At 46.6% G+C, this 14753-nt stretch overlaps 1 long non-coding RNA gene across 1 annotated transcript in view; it reads left to right on the plus strand.

Moving 5' to 3' along the window:
• The first annotated feature begins 237 nt into the window (after nucleotides 1–237).
• Nucleotides 238–14753, plus strand: part of LOC142829420 (uncharacterized) — a 163119-nt gene continuing 148603 nt past the window's right edge. The window contains exon 1 of the long non-coding RNA XR_012903820.1: nucleotides 238–394. This is a non-coding gene — a long non-coding RNA (uncharacterized LOC142829420). The remainder of the gene's footprint in view (nucleotides 395–14753) is intronic.

Consider the following 14753-nt stretch of genomic DNA (forward strand, 5'->3'; position numbering starts at 1 on the left):
TGGTCTTATTTTCTATCTGCTTCCATATAATGATATTAAGATACTTATGTGAATTAACTTTATTTCATCCTTTGCATCTGATGATCCTTTTCCCCAGTGTTTCTATTACCTCAATGGGAACAGAATCAGGCCACTAGTTCCATCAGGAACGAGGACTTGCAGCTGTGTTTGCCTAGTCTCTGGGCAGCCTCTTAGCACAGCTGAGACAGAGCAGGGCCACTTGGCTGACCACTCTAACTCATTGGCCAGGAAAGTAGGCAAGCTTGTTAGGCTTCACAGTAACAACTCAAAGTAGCTGCTATCTTTCCTGTATGTGCTCTGCTCCTACCCTTTGCTTCAGCCATGATCCTTGCCTTGCTTCTAGCCTGCACAGTGCCTGAATTTCTGCATCCAGGTTTGTGACAAGCTTTTTCTGTGGATATTTAGATTGTGGGGACAGAGAAAGGGGAAAAAAAGGTGCAATAATAATTCAGAGAGGAGGATTTTTTTTTGGAGGGGGGGAAGGTAGGAAGAGGAAGTGGTCACTGTAATTGCTCAATCTCTACCAGCCAGTCAATACCCCCTTTCATGTATAATGTAGATGGATGCATAGACAGACATGTGAAACTCTGCCTTTTTCATGTATCACATGGCTTACTTGTTTAAAATAACCATTGAGATCATGGAAGGACAGGTCCATAGGTGGCAGTTACTGCATTTAAATGGGGATAGGAAATAACAAATCCTCCAACAATCCTCACAATTTTTAGTGAGTAAAGAGAGTGCTCCATGAAAAGGAACAAGTTATAACCACAGGATTTTTAAAATGAACACTTTCAGAGGCAGTGGTGTAAATTATTATGCAATGACAATCATAGGTCAGATAGAAGCTTATTAGTCAAGCCTAGTAATAAACATGACTGACAGTTTTGCCTTGGATTAGAAAAGAGAACAGGGTAGTTTAGGTGTTCTGGAGAAATAACTGCTTGCTTGATGGTTAGTAACTGCAAAGGACTGTATATACACATGGATTTTAAGTAAGAGGCATCGTGTCACCCTCAACATTAATTTTTTAATTTAAATGTAAACCTTACTTATTTTTCCTCTGTAAACATAGCCTTCTTCCCAGGGAGACCGCATTAGAATTGGGATTTGGAAAATGAAGGTTGAACTCTTGGCCTGTGTTTGTTGGCCTCACTCAAAGATTTACTATTAGAAAAATGAGTGATGGATTCAAACAGATGCAGAGGAAAAATTCCTAATCTTTTTAATCAGGACCATCTTGTAAAGGTAGATGGTGCTACAGTGTAGAAGCTTTTTTTATTACTAAAACTAGGAAAAACATTAATAAAAGTAATGAGATGAATACCCTAGATTTTGTTATATCCAAAATCAGCAGGAAGAGAGTCTGAGCTTGCACCACCTACTATATGGTATATGAAATCACTTAACGGGTATATTGTAAGGGATACTGCATACTACAATACACTATAGGATGTAGTCATAATTCTTGAAAGCAAAATGTGCTTGCTTGTGTTAACAGACTGGGTCTGTAGGGGCATTTCAGTTTCTCTGAAAGACTGTACGTGCTGTGCACAATACTGCATGCATGCTTTCTGTCTATCCTCTGCCTTTGAGCCCCAAAGAACTGGAATGTGCCCTGTTATTCCATAGGTTCTAAAAACTACCAAATACTTGCTGTCTATTCACATTTCATGTATAAACAATGTGTGTTATACACATGCGGGAGGAGAAGGATTTCTCTTCTAAATATGTATCTTCTAAAAACCCGGATTTACATGTACTTTTCTGTTTGATGTCTTGATTATTTAAGTTACTATGACATAGGCTTTGTCTTAACATACAGATGTGTTTTGGTTTTGTTAAGTAACACAGTTGGACCTCTGCTAACTTGGCGTTTGTGTTTGTGACTTCTTTCTAAGGCCCTGAATGTGTCCACTGCCAGAGTTTTATCTGGACTGCAAAAGAAAATTATAGGCATACGTTTTGAGGGTATACTTTCTCCGGGTCTTTGTTCTCTTGTATCTCAGTTTCCCCTGCTCCTTATAGCCAGTGTCATCTGCCCTTATGACTGGGTAAAGTAGACAATTATCTCAAATGCTTATCTTATTTACATGTTCTCTTCCCACTTCTTCTCCCTTGCCCCTTGCTCCCTGATCTCTCCCTATGACTTTAATCAGACTTTACCAGAAAACATTTCCATTTCAGGACAACTGATATTTTAAACATTAGTTAGTCCAGTTCCAATATGTACACTGAACTCCACACCCTAATGTGATGACATGCAAGCTAGCATACACTTAGGAGGGAAGAATCCCAAGCACTAGAAGGCTAATGGCATATTAGGGTGCATTAGGAGGAGCATTGCCAGCAGATCTAGAGAAGTGATTATTCCCCAGAATTGGGAATTCTGGGTCACCCATTATAGAAAGGATTTGGGCACATTGGAGAGGGCCCAGTGGAGGGCAACAAAAATGATCAGGGGTCTGGAGCACATGACTTACAAGGAGAGGCTCTGGGATTTGGGCTTATTCAGTTTGCAGAAGAGAAGAGTGAGGGGGGATTTAATAGCAGCCTTTAACTACCAGAAGGAGGGTTCCAAAGAGGATGGAGAGAGGCTTTTCTCAGTGGTGATAGGTGACTTGAACGAGGAGCAATGGTCTCAAGTTGCAGTGGGGGAGGTCTAGGTTGGATATTAGGATAAACTATTTCACTAGGAAGGTGGTGAAGTACCTAGAGGTTTTTGAATCCCAGCTTGACAAAGCCCTGGCTGATTTAGTTGGAATTGTTCCTGCTTTGGGCACAGGTTGGACTCTATAACCTCCTCTGAGGTCTCTTCCAGCCCTAGGTTTCTATGTACTCAGGAAATCTGCTTAATCAAGATGCCTCCAAGGAAAGGACTGAAGAAAAACAATGCTGAATGAGAATGACTTCTGACTTTATAGGGATAGTAATTCCACTTACTTGATTATTTCAGGTGATTTAGCATTGCTTGGGTCTTTGGATGCCTTAGCTTCATTAGTGACTCTTCTCTCCTCCCCCCAAACCTAACACTTGCAAGAATCACCTTACTTGTGGCACATGCATAAAGTAAGTTGCTTCTCTTTTCTAGGGTTGCCAGATGGTTTCAACAAAAATACTGGACACACTTGACATTATGTAGATTATACATCACAATCTACATTACATCTTATTTAGAAAATACCGAACACTTATGTTCTCAATTTGTTTCCTGAAAAGAAAGCTCAATACTGTACTGTCCAGTTCAAAACCGATTACCTGGCAACCCTACTCTTTTCCCAGCTCCCAGTTTCTAGTTTGTTCATTCTATGCCAGCTGCACATTCTGTTTCACTCGCTGGGCAGGTAATCTCAGAGTTGCTCCTGTTGCTAGCACTGTGCTAGGCAGCATGTGCGGCAGGTCTGCCAACAACATTTCCAGGCCTGAGGGCAGAAGGCAATGGGTCCCCAATGCATGCAAAAGCTGCACCCATGCGGATGTAATCTGCCTTATGTTTGGGCGGTACTGCACCTGTGCTAGCAATAGCCAGAGCTTCCCTTTGGTACCACCTAGTGAGCAGCTAGGAACCTTGCAGCCTGTACGGGGCATTTAAAGAGACCTGGGGCTCCCAGCCTTTGACAATTGCCTGTTTTGCCCTCCCAATCCTGTTGGTCTGGTCTGGATGGGGATAGAATTCTCACTCTGCAGGGTCTGTGTGTGTGTGTGTGTGTGTGTGTGTGTGTGTGTTTCCAGGATGGGGTGGGGGGCAACTTAGGCCCTGATCTAGCCTGGGGTAGACTTCAGGATAGTTTAAAGTTTTCCTCTAATTGCAATGCCTGTCCCCCTGACCACTTCTAGCATGCTGTAGAATGGGAGTGGGCATGCACATCTGGTAATCTAGGCAGAGAGAGGCTTTGCCTTCCCAAACTGCCAGGCATGGCCCTGCCCACACTCTGACCCCGGAATGCTGGCTGTAGGTGTTCTGGGGGAAGAGTGTTGCTGCCCCCAATGCCCGCCCTCCTTGGTGCTCTGGGGAGATTGGGGCTGTCCAGCCTTCTCTCCTCTGTGATGCTGGGGCCACATGACTTCCTCCCTCCCTGGTGCTCTGGAGGCTGGAGTATGTGCATTCGCCCCCCCTCACTTTTCCCCTCCCCATGGTTGGGGGAAGGTGCACATACTCAGCATGCTGTCCCACTTCCTCCCCTCCCCGTAGTGGGGACAGGGCTGTAGGTGGGACTGGGGGCCTGCCTCCCCCAGCCCTTGCTACACCGACCATTCATGGGAATGGGGGAAATTAGGAGTGCAGCCACTGGAATCAGCTCTGTAGTTCTTGTTCTCAGATATTACTCAGGGCACATCATAGCCCCTTTGAGCTGGACTAAGTGTCACAGAGACCCATAGTATGCAGAAAATTCCTCTGGTAGTGTCTTTGTCTCTGGCATTGCTGGTAACATGATGGTCTCTGCAGCTCCCTGGGTGGCAGCAATGCTTATATATACTTTTAAAAAGTATTGTTTGATAAGTCAGCCCAGTAAGACACTGAATTTAATTAGAATTGATTACATTCAGTGTATGTGACTTATCTAATGCATGAGTAGAACTTCAGAAGTTCACTGACTACTAACATAAAAATAAACATCTCATATTTGTCTTCCACGAATTCCTTTGTGGCATCTATCAGGGTCAATTACAATATCCATTCTACTGACCATACTCCGAAGTAAACCAGTGGAACAGAGTACAGTTTGTCAAAGTCCAGAAGCCTTTTTGCAGGCAAATCTATTGAGGGAGTGAGGATTTAATGTTAATATCTAAAGCTTTTGTTTAGTTTGTAAATAATTGACAGACAGTAACAGAGGCCAGCCCCTTTACCTTTTAAAAAAAAATCTAATAACATTTTAGAGGAATATTTTTCTAATTTAATACTTCTCCACATCCTGATCAAGTAAGCTGTTTAACATGGGTTGACCCTTTTGTCTGTAGGTGGAGTCTTGTTAATGTCATAGGTTAATGTCAAAGGCATTTACCTGGGCAGAACAGTTTGCAGGTAAGACCGCTATTTTGTTGTAAAATTCTTGCAATGGAACTTAAAAAAATTCAGAAAGGTTGTTCCAGAAAACAGCTGTGAGGAGAAAATTCTAAAGTCAACTGTACCAAGGTTGTGCATTAGCATAGAGAAGTTCAGTGCTAGGCAAGCAGAATGAGTGGGGAAATGTCTTGCGATACAGATTTAAAAATACTCCCAAGCACTGACCTTTCTTGTTAGCAAATGGCCCGCAAAATTTCATTTAAAAGAAATGAAGCAGTTTGAGTTTAGAACTCTGAGCCCATGTGTAATCCTATGACTTGAAAACAGACAGGTTTTTTTTTCTGTTCAGTCTGATGTTAAAATGTCTTATGGCTGTGGCCACATATGCCAAGCATCAGCTGGGAGCAAAGTTTTACAGTTGAATTATAAACCCCTGGGAGATGGGGTTTCTAATGGAAAAACTGACAGACTCTTAACTACTGCGGCACTAGCAGGCGCCGTTATAATAAATGAGACTGAGGGAGACACGATACAGGCCCACAAGGTAATTAATAGCAGGAGTAAAATAAAATATAGACACAACGTCCCACAGAGAGCATGACTCAATGGAGCAAACTTGTAATAAAGCACAAAGAACGTCTATTTAGTACAGAGCTGTGTGAAACAGCTTGTAAAATAAATCATGGGCTAGTACTGTAGCTAGCAGAAGTCACTGCATAGTCCCTTTATTATTAGTGTGTTTTTCAAAAAATCACAACTATAAAATATTTTTGGCTACATAGAATCGCTGTGCATAATGGAACATGCAGTTATGAAGTGCAAATGGCACCTATCCAAACAAACTCTTAGTGTACTTCTGGGTATGAGCATAGTCACTTTTTCGTTATTTACTACTTCACATCTATTTAAACAAATTTTGAACTAGCTCTTTGATTTCTAAATTGTCTTGTCTTGTGCATGATGCTATACTTAAGCAATAATAACTTTGCCCCAGTTGCCAATGCAGATTTTACAAATTAATTTTTCCTGCTTACATGTTCTTCACTATAAACAAGCTTTCTGGCCCAATCCACAGTATCCTGGAGTCCATTAGAATCTTCCCACCTTTCAGTAGAAACTGCATTAGGCCCCTACATGCAATACCTATACAATGAATTGTTTAATGTGGTAATCTGCTGACCTACAAGTTAAGGTAGACAAGAAATCAAACATGAGGTAAGGGTACTTACACCTTTTCCAAACAGTGCTTTATGGAACAAAATGTACACCTCACTGAATGGAGCAATCACAGTTGATGACAAATTAAGGTACAAATATCACCTACTCATCACTATGGAAGCTAGCTGTAGGGTTTTTAATATACACTGAACATCCTACATTACTTGCATAGTAACAATTTATATGCATATTGCAAGCAGCAAGACTGAAGGACTAGAAGTCACACTTATGTTACTAAGGGAAGAATTTTTACAGCACAATATTTAAGAATAACAATTTAAATGAAATGTGGTTATCCTAGAATGTGTATCTTTTTTCAAGTGCACATGTCTTGTGTGCATTGTATGTGGAGAAATGTCTTAAAGATTATGTATCCTGATGGGAAAAGGACTCTCATACTGCAAACCTTTTGGGCTGGTGCTTCTCTGTTTTTATTTGTGTCTAGCTTGTGGTGTTAGTGATCCATTCAGTCTGAAGCAGTTCAACTGTGCAAAAGGGAAATACTACGTATATCATCTCTAAGGCTATGTCTAGACTGCAGTGCTTTTCGGGGATACCAGAGGTACTCTAAAGAAACAATGCTGCATCTAAGGCATGCATCTGCTTTTTTGGAAAAAATTCTGAAAAAGCAGACATAAATTCTGAAAGTGTTCTTTCGCCATCACTGTAAACCTTGTCTTATGATGAAGGGATGGCTCAAAAGAACAGGTGGTCCTCCCCCCCCCCCCCCCTGTAATGTGGTGCTGTGTAAATGCACCAAATTTCAGAAAAGCCTCTTTTGAAAGAAAAGTGGAAAAAGATACCAAATTAATTTGCGTATCTTTTTCCGACTGTTTTCTTTGTAGTCTAGACGTAGCCTAAGACTTGCCTACACAGGAATCTGATGTGAGGTATTTTACCCTCCCTCCGCCCCCTCCCCTTCGGCCCAGGATGATCCATAGTCCTCAAACTTTAGGGAGAGCACAAATTAACTGTTGCTGTTCTGCAGTGGGGGATGAGTGTAAGATTCCCTTGATTTCAGAGAAGTATATTGTTTTCTAAACTGAAACTGCTGTTTCATACATCCCCAAACAATAATAAAGAATATCTATAAGCTATTACTTAAGCTTAATTTTTGAAATTTACCTGCCTACGTAGCCAGGAACCACCTCTTTGATTTCAAACTCACTTGTACAGCTTTAAAGAATTATTTATCTTCCTCTAAGATTAGATTTGTAATGCTGTTTAGCTAAGGTATTGTTTGGCATATATGGGTATGTCTTTAGCTCTCTTTTTTTAAAGGTTCAGGTCTGTTATCTAAATTTAAACTCTGAATTCATAAAGCCAAGAATTATACTGATGACGTTCCACGATTGTCGCTATATAAAAATCATTAATGGAACAAATTCTATTTGTCTCTGTATCTAAAAATACCATCTATATCCATTGTGTATCATGGAATTCCATGACACTGGGAAATTATTAATAGCAGATCAACTTTCAGAATCATAACCTTAGGCTATGCTAAATAATCTGCTCTTTATAACTTATTTTGTAATGCCAGAGTAGCATCACAGAGTGAATTACACACTACTTAAAATAGTTTTGAAAGTGCTATTTTTAGTTGGACCATAAAATTTATACATTGTGCACATATATTACAACCAGGTGCAGCACTTATCTGATAATATCATACACATGAAAAACATACTTTAAACTTTTGGTATTCAAAAGTGTGAGGTGACCAATAGCCTTGGTTAGAAATTTACAAAGAAAAGGAAGGCAAACTGGGTAAACACCCCTAGGTGAGGGGCCCTGACCTACTTCAACCTTCTTGTTTTCTTCTAAAAAGAGACTTTTGAGTCCAACTGGGTAAGGGTTTGTGATGTGGACAATCAGAGAAATGGACAGGGTTATTGTTAGACCACCAAATATTTTTTTTTCCTGATAATGCATTTCAACCCCTTTCTCCAGAAACGAGAAGCTGCGTAAAACAGTGCACCTATCCCATGCATATGGAAAAAGATTTGCTTTATATTTTTTGAAGACTAATCTAGCACCTCACCTGTAGTTAAGGGGTTCCTGTGTGGAGAAAGCAGTGCTGTTCAAGTAAGCAAGGGTGGAGCTAGATGTGTGTAATTCATGAGTACCATCTATGTGAAGTCATACTCTAATTTTCCTGGGTCACTGTACATGGGAAAGGGGAAAATCGACTGCTCAGTGGGTATATGCAGTCTCTCCATTTTGTGTGAGAGAGTAGAGGTATGTAGGTGCCAACTATACACCACTTCAGCCAGTGGACTGAGGTTGCCTCTGCAGAGCTGCTCCATAGATGCTTTGCAGTTAGTCTTTGTCTGCTCCTCCCCAGGGTCTGGTCTAGTTGCTGTGGTCTATGTCAGGAGTTCTCAGCATACCCTGGGGGTACACAGAGGTCGTCAATTCATCTAAATATTAGCCTAGTTGTACAGCAGGCAACATGGAACACTAGTAAAGTCATTACAAACTGAAACTTCTTATGTGTCATTGTCTTTGTACAATATTTATACTTTCTTATTTACCATAGTATAAAATAGATAAGTTGGAATAAACAATTATTTAATAAATATGCTGTGACACTTCAGACACAAATATACAGATTAGTGAGGTGAGTCATGTCAGACTCCTGAAAGGAGTACAGTAGGGTTGAATAAGATCTAGCTTTGAATACGGCTTGTTTCACAATGCATGGGAAGATGACACCATCCATAGTGTGCTATTTTTGAAATGCAGATTATGTGCCATTAAGAACTATTCTGGATAATCCTGAAAAAAAATCATAGTAGCACCAAACACGATGATATGTCACTTTCAAAGTGCTGTACTTTATGGATGGTCTGTTGTGGAATTCTTGTCCTAAAATCTGGCTCCTCTTCCAGCCTGATACTGTCTATTGTTTCATGGTGGCATATCAATTTCACATCTGTAGATAGGATATTATTTGGAAAGTTTTATGATTTATTGGGAAAAGGCATACCCTCCCTTCTATTCAATACACACAGTATTGTTCTTAGCACATATCTTTAATGAAGCTTTTACATGACAAACACAAAAAAGGAAGCTTATAAGAAGCAGAAACTTGGACAGATGACAAAGGAGGATACAAATTTTTTTGAGCGTGCAGTGTTCCCTCTAACATTTTCCACCCATGAATGGAGTGAATTTTGTCTTTAATTTTTAAAAGGGGGCCACTTCCAAAATTTCTGAAGTGGTCCCAGGACACCCTGGAAGGGGCGGGACCTTGGGCAAAAGGGGTGGGTCCAGGAGACTTCTTGTGCTTCACCCTGATTGGTCTGAGGTGGAGGAGTGTGAGGTGTCTTCCCCCTCCCTCACCTGCCCTGCCCCCTAGAGAGAAATGCCAGCTATTTTAAAACAACTGGCACTCCCTCTAGGTACCTAGTGGGAGGAGACCTCGCACGCTCCCCTTGCCCCCAGGCCAATCAGTGCCTGTGAGCAAGGGAGCGCACCAATTCTCCTCGCCCCTTCAAGGGCACATGGCAGCTAGAGAGACATGCTGGCTCTTTTAAAACAGCTGGCATAGGTCTCTAGCCCAGGGGGTGGGCAAAGGGCTCTCTGCGGGCTGGATCCAGCCTGCAAAGCCAGTTGACAGCTCTCTAGCCACTGTGTGCCCCTGGCAGGTTGGGGACAGGATATGAGAGACTTCACGGGTGCTCCCTGCCCCTAGGCTCTAATTGGCCTGTGGGTGGGGGAGCGGCAAGGCGGCCATGGGCTGGATCCATCAGCTTAGCAGGGAGGCCCTTTGTCCACCCCTATAATAGTGCGTAGGTAAAGTGAGGTGTTTTTGTTTTTAAACAGATTACATAAATGGTCTACTGCTTATTTTCCTCTTACAATTTCAGGGTATAATTTAAAAATACACTTACTATAGGGGGACAGCACTGAACCTGCTTTATAAGCATAACCCCCCTTAATATATCTTGGGGTCTGTTAAACTGTGTGTAAATTATTACAGTAAACTTCCGATAATCCAGCACCTTTAGGACCCAGGGGGTGCCGGACTATCAGATATGCTGGACTATCAGAAGGGGGGGGGGGTTATGGGGGGTCTGGAGTGGGGTGGGAGGGGATGCCACCCCAGACCCCTCATAGCCCCCCCCCCTTACGATAGTCCGGCTCTGCCTCAGGCGACCCTGATTCAGCCACTGCTGGTCAGTTTCAGCAGCAGCTGAATTTGGGATGCCTGCAATAGAGCAGCTGGGGTGCTGCTGGGTTGGTCCCGTAGCGCCACCCCTCGTTGCTGCAGGACCAACCCGGCAGCACCCTAGCTGCTCTGCCCCAGGGGTCCCCAAGTCAGCCGCTGCTGAAACAGATCAGCGGCTGATTCCAGGAAGCCCCGGGCAGAGCAGCTCTGCTCTGGGCTTCCTGGAATCAGCCACTAGTCTGTTTCAGCAGCAGCTGAATCGGGGACCCCTGGGGCAGAGCAGCTGGGGTCCTGCTGGGTTGGTCCCACAGTGCTGTCCTTCGGTGCTGCGGGACCAACCCGGCAGCACTCCAGCTGCTCTGCCCCAGGCGTCCCCGATTCAGCTGCTGGTCAGTTTCAGCAGCAGCTGAATGGGGGAAGCCTGTCCGGCTGCCCCAGCACTTCCGGGTTCCTGATGTTGCCGGACCATCAGGAGTCCCAGAGCATTGGATGCCGGACTAATAGAGTTTTACTGTAGTTTTAAAATGTATTGCTTAAGTGACCATGCTGAGCAAGTCCATAATTCTAATAATGTCACACTGGGGTATGTCTACACTACAAAGTTAATTCGAACTAACAGCCATTAGTTCGAATTAACTTTAATAGGGGCTACACATGCAAACCACTAGTTCGAATTTAAATCGAACTAGCGGAGTGCTTAATTAGAACTAGGTAAACCGCATTCTACAAGGACTAACGCCTAGTTCAAATTAAGTAGTTCGAATTAAGGGCTGTGTAGTTGGAGGCTACCCCTTCCCAGGTTGCCCTGGTAGCCACTCTGGGCCAAACCAGGGAAACTCTTCTGCCCCCCTCCCAGCCCCGGAGCTCTTAAACGGCTACGGTCTGGCTACAGTGCTTGTGCCAGTTGCAAGCCTGCCAGCACACAGCCAACAGACCCTGCACCTGGCACGGCATGAGCCAGTCACCTGCTGCCACCCAGCCCTCTGCCTCTTCCCAGGAGCAGGCTGGCGGCTCCCAAGAGCCTGCCTGGGGCTACAAAAGACGGGCGCGTGCCTGGTCTAGTGTGGAGATGGTGGACCACATTGAGGTTTGGGGGGAGGACTCCAACGTCCATGATCTCCGCACTAGGCACTGCAATGCGGCCATCTATAACTGCATGGCTGCCAGCCTGGCCACCAGAGGCCACGTGTAGACCTGGGAGCAGGTCCGCTTCAAGATCAAGGACCTGCGGCAAGCCTACTCAAGGGCAGGCCTCCGGGTCGGCCTCTGGCTGGGAGGCCCTGATTACTAGGCCCTGGACCACATCCTGGGGACTCATGCAGTCCATGCCCCCCGGGTGGTGATCGACCCCGGGGTAGAAGAACCCATCCTGGACATGGAGGAGGAGGACGTCGAGATCCAGGAGTCTTCAAGGAGCCTGCCCAGGACCCAGAACCCTCGAGGCACCCCACAGAGCACATCAGCTGTGTGTCCGAGGCCGGGGAGGGCTTCACATGTGAGTGCCATCATGCTCCCCTTTTGCATGTGGGAGGAGAGGGAGCCCAGGGACCGTGTGCCTGGGCCTTGCCCACTATGGAGCAGCAGTTGGGTGTCATGCAGGCGCCCTGGCCCATTCCTCACACGCCAACCTCACCCTGCAGAGGGGGGCTGGGTTTCACCCACTGTGTCCCCAGGGAGAACTGACCACTGCTCTTGTTTCACTACAGCTACAGCACCTGGGACTGCAGGGCGCACCACCCCGCCTGCAACAGCCACCCTCATCCGGGCCAGCAGGCGCACCAGGTACCTGGAGGACTTCCAGCGGTGACACCTGTGGCTACTGGAGCACCAGCTCTGCACCCAGGATGACTTGGTCCGTGAGGACCTGCGGCTGTGGCAGCAGTGCTTGGAGGCACTGGAGGAGCAGGGCGGTGCCCTCAGAGGTCACCTCCAGACCTTGGTGGACAGGTTCCTGCCGCCTCCTGCTCCAGCCCCTGTGGCCTCCCCAGCTCTCGCTCCTCCTCCCATCCCTGCTCCTCCTTCCGCTTCCTCTACACCCCCCCCATCCCTCCTTCCACACCCACCCACCCCTGACGCCCCTGCAGTGCTGTGAGACGGGAGAGCCAGCAGGACCCCCAACCCTGAGCTTTCCCTGCCCTTCCTCCCCCTTCCAGCTCCCTCCTCCAAGGTTTCCCCCTCCCCTCTCCCACCCTCATTCCTCCCTCCCCCCCACCTCTTTATTGTTATGTACAATAAAAAGAGGTTTTCTTTTGGCAAAACAGGTGTTTTTATTTTACATTAGGGAGGGGAAAGGAGAAGGGGAGGGTGGAAGAAGGCCCCAGTGGGGCACGCAGGGGGAGTTCAGTCCTACTCCACCTGGAAGCTTTCCCGCAGGGCTTCCCAGATCTGGACAGCCCCCCGCTGGGCCTCCCAGACGACGGCGGTGCGGGGCTGCACTTACAGACCAGCCATACCCTCAGTCATCCGGGCTGGCAGGAAAGCTTCCCTTCCACTCACATAAATTGTGTAGCACACAACATGCTTCCACCACGGGAGGGATATTGTGTTTGGCGAGGTTGAGGCGGGTGAGGAGGCATTGAAATTGGTCTTTCAGTCGGCCGAAGGCCCCCTTGATCACAATGCGGGCCCTGGTGAGCCTGGCATTGAAGGCCTGCCGGGAAGGGTTGAGGTGTCCAGTGTACGGCTTCCTGAGCCAGGGCTGTAGGGGGTAGGCCGCATCCCCCACCACGCAGACGGGCATGTCCACGTCCCCCGACCCTGATGTGGTGGTTGAGGAAGAAGGTCCCAGCATGCAGTCTCTGGCACATGGAGGAGTTGTGGAAAACCCTGGCGTCATGTGCGTTGCCGGACCAGCCCACACTTATGTCCGTGAACTGGCCCCAGTGGTAAGACACGACCTTCAGGAGGACGGAGAAGTACCCCTTGTGGTTGATATACAGGGAGGCCTTATGTTCCAGGGCACAGATGGGGATGTGCGTCCTGTTGATTGGCTCCCCTCTAGTTGGGGAAGCCAAGGGCACCAAACCCCTGGTTGACTGCATCTGGGTCAGTGAGGCGGACTACCCTGCGGAGCAGCACCCGGTTGATGGCCTTGACCACCTGCAGAGAGAGACACCAAACTGCAAATCACTGGGGCACCCGGGTGGCTGGGAGTGTTCGTTCCCTGGCACTGCCCCACGCCCCACTCCCAGAAGCAACCCCTGCTGCGATCCTGGCAGCTGCGGGCGGCGTATAGTATGGTCAGGACAGACCAAACTCTCCTGTGCGGGGCACTTTCGCCTCTTCCCCTCCCCCCGACCGTTTTCCCTGGGATGGCCCATCCCCTTCTTGCAGTCCCCTGGGCCAGTGAGTGTCGTACTTGCATGAGCACTGCTCTGATGGTGGATTTCCCCACACCGAACTGGTTCCCGACGGATCAGTATCTGTCTGGCATGGAGAGCTTCCACAGGGCGATGGCCACATGCTTCTGGAGGGGGATGGTGAGCCTCATGCGAGTGTCCCGTCACTGCAGAGCAGGGGTGAGCCACTCGCAGAGCTCCAGGAAGGTGTCCTTCTTCATCCTGAAGTTCTGGGTCCGCTGTTGGTCTCTCCAGGACGATGCGGTCCCACCAGTCGTTGTTGGTGTCCAGACACCAGATGCAGCGGGGCATGCTGGTGTCCGGGCGCTGCTGTGGCTCCTCCATAGCCCCCAGAGAGGCCAGGGGGAGAGGCAGGGAGCTGATGTGCACCAGATGGTACCAGGCAGTCTCCAGCCATTGCTGGCAGGCTTGCAGCAGGAAGTCCAAAAACTGGAGCAGCATGCCCAGGGCAAGCTCTGGCTCCATTGTGCCAACTGTGGCGGCGTCCCCAATGGGAACCACCGACACAGGCAGGCAGAGAGGAAAATGCTTTGCTGTCCCTCGGCAAGGTAGGCGAGCAAGCGGAAAAGCTGAGAACCAGCTGTCCAGGGGGGTCCCTTTAAGCATGAGCCTCAGATAGCCACATAAAGCAACTACTGACCTGATGCCCTGCCGGAACCAGTTTCACCTGCCCTTAAATGTGACCCAGCATCCAATCAGTGTGGACACACTATTTTGAATTAGCAAAACGCTAATTTGAATTAATTTTTGGGTCTAGATGCGTTATTTCGAATTAGCTTATTTCAAATTAACTAATTAGAAATAAGTTAGTTCGAATTAGCGCTGTAGTATAGACATACCCCTGGATATTAGCCTTACATTCAGTGAGCATGGAAATCATGAAGAATTTAGGTAACGTATGCTTTTTTGTGGAAACTTAAATGTAAATTTTGGCAGATTTCTCTAAAATGTTTTGGGTGGCAAAATCCTG

The sequence above is a fragment of the Pelodiscus sinensis genome, chromosome 5 (genome assembly GCF_049634645.1).
Source record: "Pelodiscus sinensis isolate JC-2024 chromosome 5, ASM4963464v1, whole genome shotgun sequence".
NCBI classification, from domain to species: Eukaryota; Metazoa; Chordata; order Testudines; family Trionychidae; genus Pelodiscus; species Pelodiscus sinensis.